At 33.1% G+C, this 22,426-nt stretch overlaps 1 protein-coding gene and 1 long non-coding RNA gene across 4 annotated transcripts in view; one reads left to right on the top strand and one right to left on the bottom strand.

Annotated features, from left to right (window-relative positions):
- LOC141451044 (uncharacterized) overlaps positions 1 to 14,943 on the bottom strand; it is a 114,953-nt gene extending 100,010 nt beyond the window's left edge. The window contains exon 1 of the long non-coding RNA XR_012456502.1: positions 14,821 to 14,943. This is a non-coding gene — a long non-coding RNA (uncharacterized lncRNA). The remainder of the gene's footprint in view (positions 1 to 14,820) is intronic.
- Sema2a (Semaphorin 2a) overlaps positions 1 to 22,426 on the top strand; it is a 658,355-nt gene that overhangs the window by 266,544 nt on the left and 369,385 nt on the right. The window contains exon 1 of one of the 3 annotated variants that reach the window (XM_074122060.1): positions 15,358 to 15,602. The exons of the other annotated variants lie outside the window; for them this stretch is intronic. The gene's annotated coding sequence lies outside the window, so the exon portion shown is untranslated. Of the gene's footprint in view, positions 1 to 15,357; positions 15,603 to 22,426 lie in introns of those variants that run through there. 3 annotated transcript variants of the gene reach the window in all.

Below are 22,426 nucleotides of genomic sequence, written 5' to 3'. Positions count from 1 at the left end.
ATGTCGTAAGTTTTCCGATTTCTGCTGTCTGCGTAGGATTCTTGCCTCCCGCGTAGCAAGTTGAGCTCTGTGCTCAGCGATGGTAATTCGAACGGTCGGGGCTTGTAAACACTTTCACTCTTACAATTTTGATCGGTTCGACTTGAAATTTTAGGACAATATTCCTGAGATACTATACTTTAATATATATATAAAAAAAAAATCGATTTTTTCAAATTTCTGACTGCCTATAACCCCTTAAAGAAAATACTATACAAGATGATGGGCGAGCATTGAAAGGACGATAGTCTGCTGATAAAACTGATGAAGGAAAACATCAAAATTATTTTCCACTCCCTTCAAAGGATTTATCCAAACCTGTTGCTTTTCAGTACCTTGAAGTGCCATTGCCTCCATGATCATCATGAATCGTCGAGTGGCCATTAATAAATTCTGATTGTCGTAATGGAAAGGTTAACCTCTTATATTAGCCATGTTGTAGTTATTCTATTTTTAAAATAATTTTAATAAACTGCATACCACTGCACTATAAATTGAATTATTGAATCTACAAAACCCATAAATAGCAACTCCGGTGAGATAAAAGTGGAAATATAAGTATTTCTTTCTTAGCGGCAGTATGGGATGATGTATTGGGTTGATCGCTCATGGAGTAGACAGAAATGGCCAGCCAAGGGGTAATACACTCATTCCTTTAAAGTTTGGTTTTATCTTTTTATTTGAATTCCAATAATTCTTAATGAAAAAAAAAATATATGTTGCTAAGAATTTCAGTTTAATAAAAACTTCGTGTACTAATTAGAGGAAAAGTTAAATTGTAAATTAAATTAGTGATCTGAAAATGATAAGGGCAGTGCTGAACATTTTTTTAAAGATTAAGAACCAGAAAAGCTGATTTGTAGAAGAACTATCTACAGAGCCATATCACTATTTAATCTAACGCTCTTAACATCTAAAGCTCTTAACATTTGATTTTTCTTAGAAAAATCACTCGGAAAACGACTTATTTCCCGAAATCAAGAAAAATACCAGCTTTACTGCCTTGGCAATATTTTCAGTAGAAAGGGGATGAAAAAATACATAAAAATGACCTATCGCGTGCTCTTCTTTCTCTTTGATAACAAGTTAAAAAATTGAAATATGATTAATAAATACCAGATTTTGAAATGGCCTAGCACCTTTAATTTTGAAGATATCGAATTGCGGTTTCCGGTTTCTTTCATAACTTTTTATACTCTTTAAAACTTTGTACATGAAAATGGGGGTCAACTGCAAACCCTCACTTTTGGTCGCGCGTCAGCCGCGTATGCGGGCAGGAATCTAAAATCAAGTCACATATTATTGAAACTAGCGGTGGCGGGCAACAAATTTTTCCTCTACCATTTTTTGCTCAGATTAACCGTTTAAGCATGAAATGCATTTGAGCCGTCTTAAAATGAACACCCTGTATAACTGATGAAGGGCACTATTATTTGAAAATTTGTGAAATTATCTAATTAAATGCAATTCTTACGAAAAATTCTTTTTCGATAATTTCGAGTGGATTTCCAACTCTTTCCTAGTTTGCATTAGCCAATTGCACTCTTGCACTTGCAACTAATCGCGTAATTATCATGAAAACAAGGCAGTCGTTTATCTACACAAAAATTGAAGACCTAAAAGATCTATTAGGACTTATCAGAGCGTCAGGACTTGTTCACGGATGTACAGGTTTGTAAAGAGTACAATGATGAATAGTTAATAAAGTATGTAATGGTGAGCTAAAGTTAGCAACTTAGTTGCACATTTAAGTATGTAACTGTTTCTTCGGTCATGTGTGACTTGTATGAATTAGGAGAGAGGTTAAATATAAAATTTGTTTTTGTTACTAAGATGGGATACACGCAATGACGCCAAGATTGCTGTAAAGACAACTAACTAGTCTGCTTTCTCCTAGTTATTATTTAAATAATTTCAGTCATAAACTCAACTGCCAAACAGTTTGCTACATATAAATGATTTCAACCAAACAGGTGCGTAGTACAGAGCCGTTCATTATTTTCACTAAACAGCTGATACTAATGTTAGGTTGTAATTCTACCACGTCTGTCGTAATAGATAACAATAACTGAACATTATTTTAACTTTAAATAGTTTAATTATTGTTTAAAAAAAATGATTAAATTGATCCAAAATTTATTAGACCTTAAATTACGAAGGAAAATAAAACATTTGCTTTGAGGAGCTTCTTAGATTTGTGTTCTATACAGGGTGTTCATTTTAAGACGGCTCAAATGCATTTCATGCTTAAATGGTTAATCTGAGCAAAAAATGGTAGAGGAAAAATTTGTTGCCCGTCACCTCTAGTTTCAGAATATGTGACTTGATTTTAGATTCCTGCCCGCATACGCGACTGACGCGCGACTAAATGTGAGGGTTCGTAGTGTACCCCCATTTGTGCCTTTAAAAGTGCCTCCACTAGCTCGCAAGCCAGGTCAGCCAGGGGGTTATCAACTGCTCTCTGTATCTGAAGAGGCACCTTTGAAGGCACAATACATGCTTCACAAGTTGAGCAAAGTGAATTATTTGATAAATTAAGGAATAAGTTTGATACTTTACATGAAAGATATTGATCACTTAAATATGTGGCAGGAGGTTTCCATTTTTTTTTTTTTTTTTTTTGGTAATTAAACGCTACTCTCCCAAAATTACCAAATAATTATTAAATCTTCTTGTTTGTAACAGATGTAAAATTAATTTATAGCCATTTTGTGTATGCTTGAGAACATCTAAAGCTCTTAACATTTGATTTTTCTTAGAAAAATCACTCGGAAAACGACTTATTTCCCGATATTTAAGACAAATACTAGCTTTACTGTCTTGGCAACATTTTCAGTAGAAAGGAGATGAAAGAATGCGTAAAAATGACCTATCGCGTGCTCTTCTTTCTCTTTGATAACAAGTTAAAAAATTGAATTATGATTAATAAATACCAGATTTTGAAATGGCCTAGCACCTTTAATTTTGAAGATATCGAATTGCGGTTTCCGGTTTCTTTCATAACTTTTTATACTCTTTAAAACTGTGTATGAAAACGGGGGTCCACTGTGAACCCTCACTTTTGGTCGCGCGTCAGCCGCGTATGCGGGCAGGAATCTAAAATCAAGTCACATATTCTTGAAACTAGAGGTGACGGGCAACAAATTTTTCCTCTACCATTTTTTGCTCAGATTAACCGTTTAAGCATGAAATGCATTTGAGCCGACTTAAAATGAACACCCTGTATAACTGATGAAGGGCACTATTATTTGAAAATTTGTGAAATTATCTAATTAAATGCAATTCTTACGAAAAATTCTTTTTCGATAATTTCGAGTGGATTTCCAACTCTTTCCTAGTTTGCATTAGCCAATTGCACTCTTGCACTTGCAACTAATCGCGTAATTATCATGAAAACAAGGCAGTCGTTTATCTACACAAAAATTTGTGTTTATTAGCAATTGTGTTTATTAACTTTAATAATTAAATAGTTTTTGAAGTTCTCTAAGGTTTTATTTGTGAGTAAACTCATCCTAGTCGTAAAACTTCAGATTAGGAACTCAATCTGATATTTCTGTAGAATAAAAAATCACTACAACCAGATAGCAGCACATGCTGTTCAAGCTATCTGTAAACTGACAATTTTTCGAGAGATTTAGTAAAAAAATAAAAATAAAAATTGAAATCGTAGCAAGGATTAATTTAGGCAAAAGTTTAATATTTGTAGAGGTAGTATTCGTTTATTGCTGTTATATTATTTATTTAGTATAGAAATATAGAATGAACATGTTCATAGGAAATAAATTCATTGACAGTTGCATATTCAGAGTGTTTGATATTTCAAATATGGCACTTCAGTTACAACACACACACATACACATTGTACTCGTAACATACACAACACATTCACACAGTCACCTGTTCACTCCGTAAAATATAATGTAATAATTTATTCATGCTATTGATTGTATTAATGTATTTTCATTAGCTAATGTTTTAAAATTTCGTATTCAAAAATGGAGGTGCTCAAATATTGGAAAAATTTCTGTTTTAATGTAATCGTTGTTGTCAAACCAATATCGGCTTTGTGCACCTTTCTGGCTAATGCACAGAGCATATTTAACGACCAAAGTTCACCGTATAATGCTTGAGAGTCACATAGTAGTCTTTTTATACGAAAATTTGGTTTTTTTTTTTTTTTTTTTTTTTTTTTTTTTTTTTTTTTTTTTTTTGAAAATTTGGTTAGTAAACTAGTCATAATAGTCAAAATGTCGACATCTCCAAAAAGTGCACATAGTCTGCTATAAATAAGAGGGTCGTTTGAAAAGTCCGTACAAAGTCTGAGAGATAGCACAACTGGCGCGTATCTAAGTTATGTTTAGTTAGTAGCATCTCTTGGAAGAACACACACCAAGTTTCAGCCAGATCGGTCTATTTCTTTGTGTTTGGCATTCGTTTGAATCGAGGAAGTCGAGTGATTTTCAAAAAATGGACGAAAAAGAATTTCGTGTGTTGATTAAACACTACTTTATGAAAGGCAAAACGCCTCAGGAGACTAAAGAGAAGCTTGATAAACATTATGGTGACTCTGCACCTTCGATTAGAACAGTTTATAAGTGGTTTCAAAATTTTCGGAGTGGCCATATGGGCACAAGTGACGCTGAACGTTCTGGACGCCCTGTTGAGGTTACTACTCCAGAAATCATTGATAAAATCCATGATATGGTGATGGATGACAGAAGAGTGAAGATGCGTGAGATTGCTAGTGCTGTGGGCATCTCGAATGAACGGGTACAAAATATTTTGCATCAACATTTGGACATTACAAAGCAATCCGCAAGATGGGTGCCGCGATTACTCACGCTCGACCAAAAACGAAATCGTGTGAAGTGTTGCAAGGACGGTTTGCAGCTGTTCCAGAAGAATCCGCAGGACTTTAAGCGTCGTTTCGTCACTGTGGATGAAACATGGATACATCACTACACTCCTGAGACCAAAGAACAATCTAAACAATGGGTTACCAAGGGGGAGTCTGCGCCAAAAAAGGCGAAGACCGTTCCTTCGGCCGGAAAGATTATGGCGACTGTCTTTTGGGATTCGCAAGGAATAATCCTCATCGACTATCTGGAAAAGGGTAAAACTATTACAAGTGCATATTATTCATCGTTATTGGACCGTTTGAAAACCGAGCTGCAAGAAAAACGCCCACGATTGGCCCACAAAAAAGTCCTTTTCCATCACGACAACGCACCAGCTCACACCTCAGCAGTTGTGGTCGCAAAATTAATGGAAATAGGGTTCCAACTCGTTTCACATCACCCCTATTCTCCAGACTTGGCTCCCTTGGACTACTATTTGTTCCCCAATATGAAGAAATGGCTGGCGGGAAAAAGATTTTATTCAAACGAGGAGGTGATTGCAGAAACGAATGACTATTTTTCAGACTTGGACAAATCCTATTATTCGGAAGGGATCAACAAACTAGAGCAGCGTTGGACGAAGTGTATAAGCCTAAAAGGAGACTATGTTGAAAAATAAAAAAGGTTTACCCCCAAAAATTAAGTAGTTTTTATTTTTGAACGGACTTTTCAAACGACCCTCGTATATATATTTCTGTTTTAATTCTATATTAATATGGCGTTTAATAAGTACTGTTACAGGACTTCCGTTTTAATTAAATTATAAAAATATAATAGGTATTAACTGATTTGGACCCCTGCGAGAGTTTGTTATTTCTCCCCTAAAGTTGCTGTAACTCCCAGGAGACTATGTCTGGCAAGACGTGATTACTAAATCCGGCTAAGCAACCAATCGCCGTAGGATTAACTGTTGTAATCAGTGCGTTAAGGAAAAGAACTTTAGGAAATAGCGTTACAAGCAATTGATTAAACAGTGATTAGGTATTGATGATGGTTGTACAATAGTTAATAAGATAGTGTTCACGTGGGGAAAAATGCTTTTTGTTTCAATTTAACTTTTCACTTCCGCCTACTACTAAGGTAAACGGAAATTTCACCATCGAGTCAAATTATCCATTTTGAATTTTCACCGTAAATTTTCCGTTTTAATGTTTCCTGTCCGAACAAGTGGTAGATGTTTAATAAGTAGAGAACATCTTAGAACAAGTAGATGTTTAAAAGAAGACAATGCTGTCAGTTTTTCAGAATTTTAAAGGTGTAATCTACTATGACTTTGTTCCACAAGGACGTCTTGTCGATTCTTAGCTTTATTCAGAACAGCTGCAACGAATGCACGAAGTTTTTGGAGAAGCGATACCCGGCTTTGGTGAATAGGAAGAATGTTTTGCTGCAACTGGACAACGCCCGGCCGCGCATTTCCCCGACACACGAAGCAAAAAAACTTGCTGAAATGGATGCCATCGAACTTCTACCGCACCCTCCCTATAGCCCCTGATCTTGGCGCCTTCGGACTTCTGTCTTTGCCGAGCAATGGCTCACTTTCTTAACAGGGAAAACAGTTAAGACATTGGAGGAGGTAAAAACCGGAATAGAACACTTTTTCCAGTCGAAAGCCAAAGAGTGGTACCGGCAGGGAATCAAACTAACCGTAGAACATAATGGACTGTACATCGAAAGTTAGAAGATATTTGATGTAAGAAAAAATAATAATTCATTTTAACCCTTGAAACGGTCATTTTTTCTATTTACTCACCCCAATAAATAGACGAAAAATTACAAGTAGTTAAAAACCTTATATTTCAATTTGATGCCATAAGGTTACCCAGCTGCTAAATTTCACAGGTTAACAACCACGCCCAAAAATGTAATTTCAGTGAATTTTTCCGTTTAATAATCTAAATAATATTAGAGATTTATTCGCCTACTTCACAGCAGACCTAACTGCAAAAACAAAATCTAAAATTTAGATCGAACAGAGGCCACAGAAGCGTATTCCATACTATTTGATAGTTTACCGTCAAACAATATAAATGTAGTTATCCACGCTCCGGAACTGTGGCACCTTCCAGCCACAAATTGGCTTTCATAACCACCACTAAAGAAGTAAACAAAATGTCCGAAAGGGTCGCACTCAACTTATAAGCAAACAGGACAGAAGATACACGAACTTTTGTACAGATTGAAGGACGAATTTACAAATTTTGTCTTATCTAATGCCAAACACCTAAGGAATACAGTGTTTTATTTTTCTTACTTCCAATTTCTGTGATCTGATCCTTTAAATTGTCTATTATTGCTGGTCCACCTTTGTATAAAACCCGAGTTTGGATATAATAAAAATCTCAGAATATTTGTTAAAGTACTTGTAAACTTTCAAGTGTTCTAATTCATAAATAAAAGAGATAAGTTTTAAGCATAAAACGTAACCTTACTTTACCTTTTTTTTAAACAAAATTAAATAAAAAATAATTATTAACATCAAAATACGTAAATATCTTTAAATTTGAGAAGTAAAATAACGAGACCGTAATATTTTAAAACTTCAAGACCATTTTCCAAGTCAAAACAACTTTTTAAACAAGTTTTCCATAGTTGATTATTACGGCACAAAGATTAAGAAAACATTCGGGGAAACCGTAAATAAAAATATATTTAAATTTAAAGAATAATATCCAACAGAATTCACTTTGAACTTTTAAAAAGCTTGCTAGAGTGTGAATAGTTATTCATGCAAGAAAATAATTCCTTAAGTTGTTTATTAAATTGTTGTTTTCATACTAAAAAAACGTATTTATATGTGCAGTATATAATATTAGTAAACAGTTTTTATCAAAATAAAATTGAAAATTATTATTCACGTTTTCAGTTCGTTGAAAATATTTATTACATTTATTAAGGGGCAACTTTGTTCGCTACAGTAATTCTTGTGCATAAATCTACCAACAATAAATTATTTCTATACGAGGGTCGTTTGAAAAGTCCGTGAAAAGTCAGAGAGATAGCACCACTGGCGCGTATCGAGGTTATGTTTAGTTAGTAGCATCTCTTGGAAGAACACACACCAAGTTTCAGCCAGATCGGTCTATTTCTTTGTGTTTGGCATTCGTTTGAATCGAGGAAGTCGAGTGATTTTCAAAAAATGGACGAAAAAGAATTTCGTGTGTTGATTAAACACTACTTTATGAAAGGCAAAACGCCTCAGGAGACTAAAGAGAAGCTTGATAAACATTATGGTGACTCTGCACCTTCGATTAGAACAGTTTATAAGTGGTTTCAAAATTTTCGGAGTGGCCATATGGGCACAAGTGACGCTGAACGTTCTGGACGCCCTGTTGAGGTTACTATTCCAGAAATCATTGATAAAATCCATGATATGGTGATGGATGACAGAAGAGTGAAGGTGCGTGAGATTGCTAGTGCTGTGGGCATCTCGAATGAACGGGTACATAACATTTTGCATCAACATTTGGACATGACAAAGCTATCCGCAAGATGGGTGCCGCGATTGCTCACGCTTGACCAAAAACGAAATCGTGTGAAGTGTTGCAAGGACGGTTTGTAACTGTTCCAGAAGAATTCGCAGGACTTTAAGCGTCGTTTCGTAACTGTGGATGAAACATGGATACATCACTACACTCCTGAGACCAAAGAACAATCTAAACAATGGGTTACCAAGGGGGAATCTGCGCCAAAAAAGGCGAAGACCGTTCCTTCGGCCGGAAAGATTATGGCGACTGTCTTTTGGGATTCGCAAGGAATAATCCTCATCGACTATCTGGAAAAGGGTAAAACTATTACAGGTGCATATTATTCATCGTTATTGGACCGTTTGAAAACCGAGCTGCAAGAAAAATGCCCACGATTGGCCCACAAAAAAAGTCCTTTTCTATCACGAATTAATTTCCGTCATACAATTTTACATCTTGCATAAACTAAACCACTTCCTGTCCGAACAGTGAAAATATTCAGCAAATCCTGCTTAATAAAACAGCATCTTCTTCACTCAGAAGAGGCGGCCATCATTACAAAATATAGTAATTTCATCTATCAGTCGTTCTATAAATACGTTCTATCTTAGTTAAGCACTATGTAGATTCCAAAAATTATGTCAAAAATCAGCAATGGTGAAAATACAAAAAGATCTTAGTAAAATGACTTCTTTGTTGTATGTTTTCGCGTCAAAATGAACTAAACTTATTATGACAAAGGAAAGGACTGTGTAATTTGGCTAAGTTTACAAATGTCATAAGATATTTGAGAAAAATCAATCTATTTTCGCCACAATTCCAAAATAAAAAGTACAAATCAAATTCAATCTTTGAAAAAAAGAGAAAAAAACTTTGAAATGTGCTACTAAAAAAAAAAAAAAAAAGTGCAGATCTATCTTTAGTAAATCACATTTAATTTTAATGCGAATTATCACTCACGCACAGACATGTATCTAGACGGAACTGATCGATTTACAACCAAATGGATTAATATAGAATCGATTTCTGTATATACAACAGTTTTTTTTATGTCTCTTTAAAACCGGAAATCATCAAAAACATTCTGGAAAATGCATAAAAATATTCATCAGGACACTATGAGTAGATAAACCTGTGCGCATTTACATTTTCTTTTGTACAAGATGCAAAATTAGATTAGGAATAAAATGGATGGAAAAATTAGAAGCAATTCTTGAAAGAAGTCACCAGTGAATTCGTAAATCATTATTATCTACTTCTATCCGTGATTAAAACAAAAACAAAATCTTGATAGAAAACTAAAAGAAGATTAGAACATGGCAAACAAAAGGCATAACATATAACCAGCAAAGTCACAACATACGCACTTATTTTTAAGCGTACAAAAACACAAACGTACACAAAGCTCGCAAATATATGAGACAGAAGTGATATGTATATATTGGGCCAAGGGAATTACATCTTGATTTTTCTTCGGACACACACTTCAGGATTCCCCCTTCACTATATTTATATATATACACACATACACTGCACAACTTTAATAGAGAACATTTCAGATAAGAGGATATTTGCGAGAGACCAATTCCCTACCAAAACTGCCGTTAGAAGTTTTATATCGGCAATACGTGTCTATGTATACTGGTACAAACAATACATACACCGACAAAGCAAACCCATACTGCTCCATGCACCAGCACACTTGCTCTAAGTGATTGGGAATATGGGATGAGTGAATCGAAAAAGAGAATCGAGAGTAAACAGTGCACATACATGCACACTTACGCACAAATATAAACCATTTTATTATTATTGCGTCGAGTAGAAAGAGTAGAAATGAGGCGTAGAGGAAATTCTTACTTTATATATGTATCATGGACAGAGATAAGTGGTTATTTATTCGTCAGCTTTCCTAAAGATTCTTCCACTTCCACAAAATATATATTTATTTCTTTCCTAATACTAACGACGCAAAGTGAACAACAAAACTGAAAAATATACTAAAAAATCTATGAAATAAATTAGAAGCCATAAAACAAATAATTGATTTGTCTAATCCTTAATTATGGCTGGCGAATCGATTCATTTAGGAGGACATTCAAATAGTATGTGATTCACTGTCTGTGGAATCGACCTGTCAAGTGAACCATTAAGTTGAATCGATACGAATATTACCGAGGCCACTTCGTTTTTATGACAGTTTCAAATCCAGACGAGGATCATTAAAACTGTCCGGTAGGACAGTTGTATAAGGGTTGATCGTCAAAAACTGCACGAAAAAGCGTAACGTTGAAAAACACCCAACTTTGACAATTTTTTTCTCTTTTTCTACAAAAGATAAAATTCCCAAATTTTCTTTAAAATATAGGGCAAACCCTCCTTTATAACTGTAATTTTTTTGCAACAACCCAGATCTAATAGGTTTCGAGAAAAAAGTTGCTGAAAATGAGCAAAAACGGCTTTTTCAAAAAATGTTCTTGTTCTTGTTGTTGTTCTTCTTCTTCTTCTTCTTCTTGTTACCTTTTTTGTAAACAACGTAGCGCCTAAACGCGTGAACCGATTTTCATGAATGAGGTGTCATTCGATATCAAAGATAGATGAAAAAAAAAAAAAAACTAGCTAGACCTCGACAGAAAGCTCCTACAAAAAATATTCTGTCAATCTTAAGAGAAGAACTCTTCGCCAAAACAGATGATATCAAAAAGAACAGGCTGGAAAGACTGAGCTAGGTTGACCACCAGGTTACGACAGAAAGAAGTGAGTTCTTGAGAAAGAGGAGAACTCCATCGATACAGTATAGCCGGTAGGAGGCCAAGGTTCTTAACCGGTGTTCCGCGAATATGCTCCGTGTTCCGCGAAATTTCAATTTTAAATGTAATGAAAATTAGAAACTTAAGAAAGCAAAAACTCGTTCCTTTTTTTAAATTTGAATTTTCTACAACCAAAGCTGGCCTATCTTTTTAAGTCATAGTCTTTTACAGCATTTGTTATTTGTAGCAACGTACTTTTATGTTCATTATTTGATTAATTCCATTTTCAGAATGTATTTTTTATAACTATGTAATAATTTATCCTTTTTAATTTTAATTAATACATATATCTTTTTTGAAAATGATATTCGATTTTTTATTATTCATTAATTTCAAGTTCTTGCTAAATACCGAATTTCAATTTTTTTAATGTTAGTGTTCCGCGAGAAAAATATATACATAATTGTGTTCCGCGTCTTTGAAAAGGTTAAGAACCACTACAGTTGGGCGGATGGTGTTATGTCCGATGCAAAAAGCATACTGTGAATTTATGAATAGAAAAGCGGCTCCAAGGTATAGGAGCTGAATGGTGCCGAAGGAATTAAATAATTACTTAGAAACGATCCAAAGTATGTGCTTTTCAGACAATTTTACTTGTATGCCAACTTGCTATCTAGTAGAACCACAGATAACTTACCAAATATTTCAATTGTACATTCGGTTCCTCTGCTACTAATTTTCAAGGCTTAGACACGGCTTAACGCGTCCTACTGATTGTAGTCAACTAATTGTGACTAAAGTAACTGTAGTCTGTGATAACTAAAAGTTAGATTCACTTATGAAATTAAGGAATAATAAATGAAATTTTGGAAACCTTTACATTTAGCGTCAGTACAGTATTCGACTTATTTTGTGCGTTGCTTTGTTAAACTATAATATTCATTATTAAATAATATTCAATATAAATTCAGAAATGAAATAAAATACTATAAACGGCACGCAATAACAAAATGAAAATAATCTGGTAAAGGAACAACCATTATAATAAATGTTCACAATTTCAGAATGTTCTGAATTTAAAAGAACAACTCAAACTAATGGCTGGCCAAATCGATTCATTTAGGAGGACATTCAAATAGTATGTGATTCACTGTCTGTGGAATCGACCTGTCAAGTGAACCATTAGGTTGAACCGATACAAATATTACCGTGGCCACTTCGTTTTTGTGACAGCTTCAAATTCAGAAGCAAATTTTTTTGTTTTGTCTTCAATCTGTCGTGAACAATATTCAGTATTCGGATTTAATAGAATTATGCTTATTAAAACTGTCGGGGTAGGACAGTTGAGTAAGGGTTGATCATCAAAATGTGTACGAAAAAAATGATACGTCGAAAAACATCCAACTTTGACAATTTTTTCCTCTTTTTCTAAAAAAGATAAAATTCCCAAATTTTCTTTAAAATATAGGGCAAATCCTCCTTTATAACTGTAACTTCTTTGAAACAACCCAGATCTAATAGATTTGGAGAAAAAAGATGCCGGAGAAAATTGGGAAAAAAACGGCATTTTCAGAAAATGTTCTTGTTACCTTTTTTGTAAACAATAATATGAAAGGTCTTAATTGAAATTATCGTAAATAGAATCAAATGTTACGTTGCTTTAATTTATGTCAGTTTCATTGTCCAGACAAAATTTATTCAAACTTGTCTGCATTTCTCCTACTTCAACGGAAGGCTTAATTTTTATTTATATCCTGTATTATAAATATAGAAACAGATGAAAGAATCTTCTTTAACCTGTTATCTATTACAATTTTTGGTTAGTAGATCAGTTTCATTGACATAAATCTATCAAAGTAAACTTTAACTTATTATCTATTATATAAAAGTAGAGGAATAACGTTGAATGTAAAAGTACGGACACAAAAGAGGTGTCGAGTAGGTCTGTATAAAGATCTAATGCATTAACACCTACGCAACCAAATTTTTATATTCGTGATTAGTATCTTCTATTCCGTAAGTATTTATGTTCGCATTTTTCTAGGTCTTTAATCTTCTTGAAAATGTTATTAAGAAATAGGTAGGGTATGTGTAAGAGAGAGGAGTTAGCCAATAGAGAAAATGACAAGTTTTTAAAAATATTCGTTTTCATTTCCATTGATAAGAAAAAGTCATCTATTCATCTATTAATGCTTAAAACATAATTTAAAAACGAAAAATAGCAGAAAGATGATTTCACCTACCGATTAATACATCGATTACATACTTCCTAAGGCGTCCATATGTCTCCCTTTCCTTCGGGTAATAGGTCATTGTATTACTGATTCTGTCCAGTTGGTGACTGTCTGATCAGGTGAGTAAGGTGAGTCTGTTTTGTTGTATTCGCACGAACGGATGTTTTCTTGGTATCAGTCTTTAATTTTTCTCCCGTTTTATCCAAAATAAGTGCTACCTCCTATAGGACAGTCTAGTTTGGTACTTAGTTTCGGTTTGGTCACTTATTCTATTTCCTAAACGCAGTTTTAAGGCGCAGATACTAAACACCTGCCGATCGACGCAGTAGCATTACAATCAAATATTGAAGAACACCCAAGGATACTTAGCTACTGACATTATCAAAAATATACATAAAATACTGAAGGCAAAGAACAAAACAGATAATCAGTAACAACGCACAGCAAATAACTAAACACTTAAACAAAAAATCTTAACAGAAGATTTTTTTCTCAAATATATCTTGGTTATATGTGCTAATTATTGTCTTACCTAAACAGCCTTAACCCCGAAATAAATTTCACACCCTAATATGGGAACGATAAAGCTCAACTTTAATTTACAATCGATTAAAGAACACTTTAAAAGAGTTTAGTAATCAATTCCGAAGTACAATTTGGCCAAACTAGAATGCTAATTTTGAACTTACAGTCAATTAAAAAGAAAATATTAATGAATTCATAAAAAAGGTTTTAAAATGAATTATAAAATACTATTTTGTAAACAATGAGTGCTAAGTCGAGAACTTAGCCCATTAAAGAATAGATCAAAAATGTTTAGAAATAAATTTCCAAAAATAACTTAGGAAAAGGAAATGCTAATTATAACTTATGTTCGATTATAAAGAAAAGATAAAAAGAAAAAATTATAAAGGCTTAAAAACAATTGGAGGAAACCAAATTCTAATTTTGAACTTACGAGTATAGTCGATTATGAAGAAATGATTGAAGAATACATTAAAATGGTTTTAAAATCAATTCCAATTCGGGTAACAATAAATGCTAATTCAATTTATAGTGGATTGAAGAATACATTAAAATGTTTTGAAAAATCCAAAATATTATTTGGAAAACAATGAATGCTATTTCTGAACTTAGAAAACCATTTGGAGGAAACAATGTGTGCAAAATTTGAACCTATAGTTGATTATAAAGAAAATATTTTTTTAAAAAATTAAAATGGCTTAAAAAAACAATTTGTGGAAACAAAATTCTAATGTAGAACTTAAATTTAATTAAAAAGAAAAGATCTAATAATACATAACAAAGGTTTAAAAATAAATTCCAGAAAACAGCGTGTAAGTAATAATTAATTGATAACATGCTATTTTCCTGCAAGAATAATAAAAATATAACTAAAATTTAAAATAAGTAATTGATACTTAAGTCTTACCTTGTTTAAGGAATATCCATTGCAACTCAATAGATCACTACCATTCCAATAGCACCTGACACTTGTTAAAATAATTCACACTATTTACACTAAAACTGTATATCACGCACTAAGAATTACTTAAACACAATTTATAAAATAGAACTTCACTTTAACACGCACTGATATTCAGTTAAAAAAAACGCATTAATAAAGAGTCAACGTTGGCCGCCGGTAACTGGCCAGGCCAATCAGCTGTAAAATAAAATTATCTAAGCATAATGGCCAACTATTTAATTTTTCCAATATTTGCTGTTCAGTCTTTTTATTAGAAAATTTAAAGCAAAAAAAAAAATTTGTCATTTTATTTGTAAATATTTAATTACATCTTTGATATTTCAAAGAGGACAATAAAATAAATTGAAGAAATTACTAAATTATAAGTTCACTAATTACATTTCATTTTATAAGGATATGAATAACAAATATGTACTGGGGAAAAAATATAGTTGGCCACTGTGCTTAGATAACCTTAATTTACCTACCAGCTCATGTGCCTGGCCAGTTTCCGACGGCCATCTTTTTTAACTTGTTAGTCATACAGGTTTATTAACGATTAACATGATTTTTAAAGTGAATATTAGTGCATGTTAAAGTGTTCTATTTTATAAATGGTGTTTAAGTTATACTTAGTGCCTGATATACAGTTTAAGTGCAAATAGTGTTGTGAATTATTTTAAATAGTGTCAAGTGCTATTGGACTGGTGATCTATTGAGATGCTGATGGATATTCCTTAAACAAGGTAAGACTTTAGTATCAATTACTTATTTTAAATTTGTATTATTCTTGCACGAAAATAGCATGTTATCATTTAATTATTAATTACAAAATAATATTAGTGCTACGCATTGATTCTGGGTTAGTTAATTCTTTAATTTTAAGAAGTCCTAAAAGTATTTCATTTGATTTCTAGACCTTTTGGATGTATTCTTAAATCTCTTCTTTTTCTATCGACTATAAGACCAGTCAGGTCGATATACGTGTTTTAATATCGCTTATCGTCATGGCGATCTTAACATTAAAATCAAACATTTAATGTCAGATTTTTACTTCATTTGCAATTTTACTAAATTTGGTTATTAGCTTCCAAGTATATCATACTTGTTACTTAATATATTCCTTTTGATCTATAAGTTATTCCTTCAAATGTATTTGCATATTAAGTATATATTTAATAATAAACCAAGAAATAAAAGAGTAAATGTGTGAATATATTATATTAATGTCAGTAGAACGCTACTGTCTTTGTTTAGTAATATTGTTTCTTTATGGTTAACCATAATTCTGACCAAGTCATAACTACCATTTACTACTTCAACTTAATATTAATAATATCTTTTTATGTTTTATTAATTTTTTAATAAAAATGAAAGTATAGTAATATAAGTTTATTAGTTTTGAATTATTAGATGATTAAAAAAATACTATTGAAATTAACTGTTGCTTTTAATCATCTTTGTTTTCGAAGTGGAGGTGTTAAATGTTTAATATAGGATGTTATGGCCAAGCGAGCCTGCATTGGTGGGCGAGATTGTTTACAATCCAATTTGTGTTGGACATTAAACTCATTTCATATTAAATACCTTTTGGCCGGTTCGTAAACTTTATGGCAAATATATTGTACAATTTAATTATATTTAGCTGCTTTTTTAGTGTGCTTCAACTTGTTTATTATAATTTTTTTATTAGAGTTGTTTATAAGATGGTAGGAGATCTCATTCAGCGAAGGTTAAGTTGTCTCTTATAAATAGATAAATACCAAAAAAAATGTAGAAGTTTATTGCTTTATTAGAATGATGTTTATATAAGGTTGCCTTTTTTTGGCCTGACGCTTTATATCGCTGCCTTTATTTTACTGTATTGTATTATGGTCTTCAGTAATAAAGGATCTTCTAGTTTCAACTCCTTCACTCCATCCTTATTATCTCGTTTATTACTTAGACTTGCTGCTACTATAATAAAACTCCGGCTACTTTGTTTTTAGTGTTCGAAAAAATTTAATGTTGTTTAAGCATGAACAATTAATCTATATAATAAAAAGGCCAAATACCATTCATTCACTCTACCAATGGCGGCTCGGGGTTAAGTTTTACTGCTGCACAAGTCCTTTATTAAAATTTAAATTAATTTTTTTTTGTGTATCATTTCATAATTTAAGAAAGCCACTAAACATGCAGGGAAAAACTGATTGGACAGTGAGCGGCAAGAAGCTCTTAGGTAGAAAAAAATCTAAGGGCCATCAGCTGGATTCGAACCCGGGATCTCCGCATTGAAATCCAGCACTCGCTAACCTCTAAGCTAATCCTCTACCGCAGTTCTATTCTATCTGTAATTTTGTCAAGAATATTTGACTACCTGTTGTTATAGTAGCTTCCATTCGTAATTTCGGAAATATCTGGGGCACCTACAAATTGGCGAACCAACAATACAAAACGCTAAAACTTCGCACTAATTGGAAATATGGTTAGGGATGCTGGATAATATAGCCGACTTTATCCGTCTTAGAACGCGTGTTTTTTTTTTGGTATTACTGACCGTTTTTGCATTTCTATTCATCATTAGAGGTTGATTAATCAATTTGGTGAGTGAATTTGACTTTAGCAGCTGGATTCAAACCCGGGATCTTAGTTTTCGTTTCCCTGAATTGATTATTCATTTATTTTTTGTCGCTAAGCTGGCATAGACTTCATTTTCCGTTTTGGATTGGTAGATTACTTCTATAAGTCCTTCATTTTGTTTAAGGAGTATTGAAAATATTTTTTAGTTTATTCTGAAATATTTGACGAACTCGGTTATTTCTATTTAGAGTGAACTTGGCTAGATGTAAGTTCAGGTTGCAACTGAGAGTAAAATTTGAACTGGATTGTTTTATTTTTATCAATTGAGGTCACATATTTTTTTGACCTGGGTTAGGACTGGATATCAGGTTTCGACAACGAATTATTGTCTCCATTTTGGGTGTTAGGCTGGCTTGAACTGGATACAGAATTCATACGCTTTACAAAAAACAAAAGTACTGACAATTCAGAAACTTTTTATTTTAAACATTGCACTTCTTATTCATTAAATTTTGGGCATCAGAAACATGAGTATGGGCTTTAGAAAATACAAATTTGAATTTAATAAATTATTAAAAATAATTAGATATTTGTTAATTTTTTTTTTTTTTTAAGTTTTGTAATAAAAATGCACTCTTTTTTTTTTTTTGAAAAGTGACCTCACCTTGAAAATACCCAATTTTCAATCAGAAAGGATTTTGAAAAATTTCTCACTCCAAAATTCGAATGTATTTTAAGTTCATCTTGAAGAATCTAGCCACAATTTTAGAAATTTCTTTCCTGCGATAGCTGTGTTAATATTTTCGGCTGCAAGGCGCCACGGTATCCGAGCGGGTTAAGAGGCGAGACCTGCAAAGCTAATATGCATTGTGGTACTGGGTTCGATTCCCGGTCTTGGCCATGGATTTTATTTAATGGTTAAATGAGAAATAGTGAAGTACGTTTGCTAGTCGCCTCCGTCCACGGTACCTAGTAAATGGTAGTTGGACGTTAAGCTCCGCCTAAAAAAATAGGCGATCACTTTACTTTTTTTTTACTTTATTTTCGGCTGCAGCACTAGGTTTTTTAAAGTACTAGTCACCACTGAACTCATCACGGGACCTCCAGAACCGTAAGGCTAACTTAGCATTTAGGTTTCATATGAATGTGCTCACATGAACGTTTCACTTCAAAAGTTGTTTGTTTAATCGTGAGAAACTATGAAAAGTAAAACTACTCGTTTCCCAATAGATTGATTGAAAATTGAATTTTAACAATTTCGGGCTAACTGAAAATTCTATCCTTGAATCTCAGACTCCGAAATCTTGAATAATTTTCAATTTGAGAGAGATATAACTTTCATCAAAAGATATTTTTACTTTGTGAACTTCTTTCCTTGATTGGAATTCTTATAATTTATTTTAAATATTTTATAAACCACCCTTAGTATACAAACATCTTAGGTGCTCACGATAGCCGAGCGGTTAGAGGTGAGGCCTGCAAAGCTAATATGTACTAATTGTGGTACTGGGTACGATTCTCGGTCTAGGTCTTGGACTCTATTTTATAGTTAATATAAGAAATTTATAGTAAAGTATGTTTACTAGTTGCCTTCGTCCACGACACCTAATAGTTAGACGTTAAGCCTGCCTGAAATAATTGGCCTTAATTTAATTTTTTTCTGTTTTTGCTGAGGATCGTCTGGTCTACACTGATCTTCAGTATAATGTACGGTTTTATAAATAGCAATAATGTTGTTAATAATACAATATGACTCATATATACGGATTTTTTTTTTTTTTTTTTTATTATCCTTTTAATGAAATTTACACCTGTACCTACAGGTACAATAGGTAAATGCGATGAATGTATGTGAATAGCGTGGCAGACGTGAATGACGGTCATCCATTGATGGCCGCCGTTAGTCACCCAGTTGGTCACGGGGCCGCCGCCGCCTCAGCCGTCTTCGAGGATTGGAGGGTAGCGTAGTTGTAGACAGGTTTGCAGCTAAAGGGTTGGGATGCAGTGAGAGTTTTTGGTGAAAATTTTTGTATCGAATTTTGGCAAGTTCGGAGATAAGTGGAATTTGGAGATCTGTATGTATAGTGTGGTTGCTTACGTAGAATGGAGCGTCTAGTATGCGGCGGAGAATTTTGGATTGCAGTGTTTGTAGTCTATTGAGGTTGGATACATATACGGAATTTGAAGCAAATATTTTAACTCAGAACTTAGAGAATAATTAAGGATTTAAAATTGGCGAAGAATCGGTCAAATAAAAACAACAACTCGTCTTTTTGCCAACGTTTCGACGAATATATTGTCTTCTTCAGGGCGTGGCTATGCGAGTTGGTTGAGTTGGCAATATATTTGTCGAAACGTTGGCCAAAAGACGAGTTGTTGTTTTTACCGATTTCTCGTCAATTTTAAATCCTTAATTGAATATTTTACGGTCACGAAACCTATATATTCATATTTAGAGAATAATACAAAGAATAAGTAGTGTTAATGATAGAAGATTGCTTTTTATATGTTATAATTATTAGAAAATATTATATATACTACCTAAGACATTACCATAAACGTTCTTGCTTGATGAATGTTTGCGTTTATAATATTTATGTTTTATATTTGAAAAGGGAAAGAAAGAAGTTTTAGCCGGATAGTTGTCACGAACTGTACCAGTAGTCTTACTGTTTGACAATCTTGTTACGATTAGACCTCTACACACAACATCTAAAAGAAGACTAAAAAAAACTATAATTACACACGTGCTGTGACTATTTTAATGGGAAAATTACGTGCAACCGTTTTCTGTTGCGGTGCTAGTTCTATTGTAGTTAGCTGCTGTTGATTGTTACCAACAATTTACATGTAAACACGCTATAAACAAATGCATAATCTTTATTTTCCCGTCCAAATAATATGAAGTGGTCAATTCAATGTTGTTTTTTTTGTTTTTTTTTTTTGTATAAATTTCTGTGCCTTTCTTCTTCATCATACTCGGTTGTGTTCAAGATTAGGAGGCAGGTGTGTGAGATTGGGGGCTTCAGAGAGTCAAAAAAAAAAAAAGCTGGCGGCCAGCTAGCTGTAAGAGTGTCAGTGGAGTTCGTCCTCACAAGGAAGTTATGATGAATGTATCCCTCTGACCCTCCAGGCATCTATGTAAATCTATATACTCACTCTCCTGAAGCTAGGGAGTGTGAGAAAGATGAAGAAGTTGAAGTCGGTTTGCATCATTAACGACTTCTTTTATTTCCCCCCAACTATCCCTACCTTAGAGGGAGTCAGCGTGTTTTACCTCATTTAAATATTAAGTCATAAATAACTTACATTTTGTTACGGACGTAACACTTTCTCTTCTTTTTTTTTTTTCAATTTTTCTCATCAGATGCCAGGTAATTTGTAGTTTCAGGAAATCTCCAAGTTAGTTTTACATTATTAGGCGTGAATCTTTCTTTAGTCAGCTCGTAAGTCTAATAAAACTTGATCTCTTATGCCCGGGAAGAACGAGAAGGTGGTGGGCTAGTAACCCAAGAAAGTTTAATCTCTCCCTTCTCTGAATGCTGGAAAATTTCAATTTTTCGAAAAAATAAGTAAATAAATTGAGAATTGAATTATCACAGTTCCTCTTACTATAGTTCTCGAGTTTTTGGCTTTCAGGAACATTTTAATTTAGCTCAAAATGCCAAAATTGAAATTTTCAAAAATTAATCAAAAAAACTTTTCTTTTTAACCAAAATTCATTCTCTTATATTATAAAAAAACGTAAAGTCATACTTTATACAGAAATAGTACTTTAGAAGAATGATCAAAGTTAAATATACAGGGCGTTCAGCACAAGACTCCCGTAACTTCGGGAGGCGATTCTGGGCATCATTTGCAACAAAAAAATTCCATATAAACTATGGCTCGATTCGGCTCCGTTTTGTAGATATTTTTAATTTTTATGTTTTTTCAAGGTATGACTACTTTTTAGCAAACATTTGTCTATATTTCTCAAACTATTAAAGCTACAGCAATTTCTATAAGCTCATTAGAAAGAAGGTTAAATTTCCTTTTAAATAAGCTAATTTATATTTCAAAATAATAATATTAACTGTTTCTCTTTGTGGTCCAAACATAAGAAATAGCAAGTTTCTATTTTTTCCAAAAACTTTGACTTCATTTTTCTCAAAAACATTTTATATGAAAAAACCGTGCACTATTCAGGAAAAACATCTACATACGATCACCTTTCGAACGGTATACAACAATTGGGGTTATTTTAAAAATTGACGCAGAAATCTGTGATTAATTGCAAAAAAGTAGGCCTCAAAACAGCGTCGGCATTATGAAAGGAATTCACCTACCATAAGCTTTCTAAGAAAGCTTAGAAAACGTTTAGAAATTCCGCCATTTGTTCTTAGGATTGATTATTGTTTTATTTTGATTGTTAAACTGCCATGGTCTTGATTTCCCGTTTGGATTGAACTTTATATCTATATAAAGTATTTTCATGTCTACCATGACGACCTGATGATTAATAAATTACTTTGTATCCTACAAAGTATTAGAACTAAAGTAATATTAAGTACTTAGATTTCAAAAGAGAAATGAAGAAATAAATTAAGAAGATAAAAGAACTAAAATCAAATAAAATATATATATATATATATATATATATATATATATATATATATATATATATTTATTAGACAGCTAGAAAGAGATGGATTTTAATAGAGTGAGGCATGTGAAGTTCAATTTTGTGCCATGACAGGGCGTCCAGAATCCCGTTGGAAGAGCGGCAGATGTTATTTTAAATAGTAGTGGAGGCGTTTTGATATAATATGAGACTGGCCATTAAAGGAGGGAGCCGAACACACTTGCAGAGGGTATAGAGCAGGGGCTGGAGCCAGCGCTGCAGGAATTCAGCGTTCTTTATTTAATAACACTATGTTCTCTCTCACTAAATTAGTTACATGTTTATACTCTTATAAGAAGCAGATAGATAATGAAAGAATCGCCGAGTGAAAAGAGGGGCGCAAAG

Source organism: Rhodnius prolixus, unplaced genomic scaffold (assembly GCF_049639745.1).
Source record: "Rhodnius prolixus isolate KJV_2025 unplaced genomic scaffold, Rpr scaffold_8, whole genome shotgun sequence".
In the NCBI taxonomy this organism is placed as follows: domain Eukaryota; kingdom Metazoa; phylum Arthropoda; class Insecta; order Hemiptera; family Reduviidae; genus Rhodnius; species Rhodnius prolixus.
This window is presented reverse-complemented; position numbering and strand designations above follow the sequence as displayed.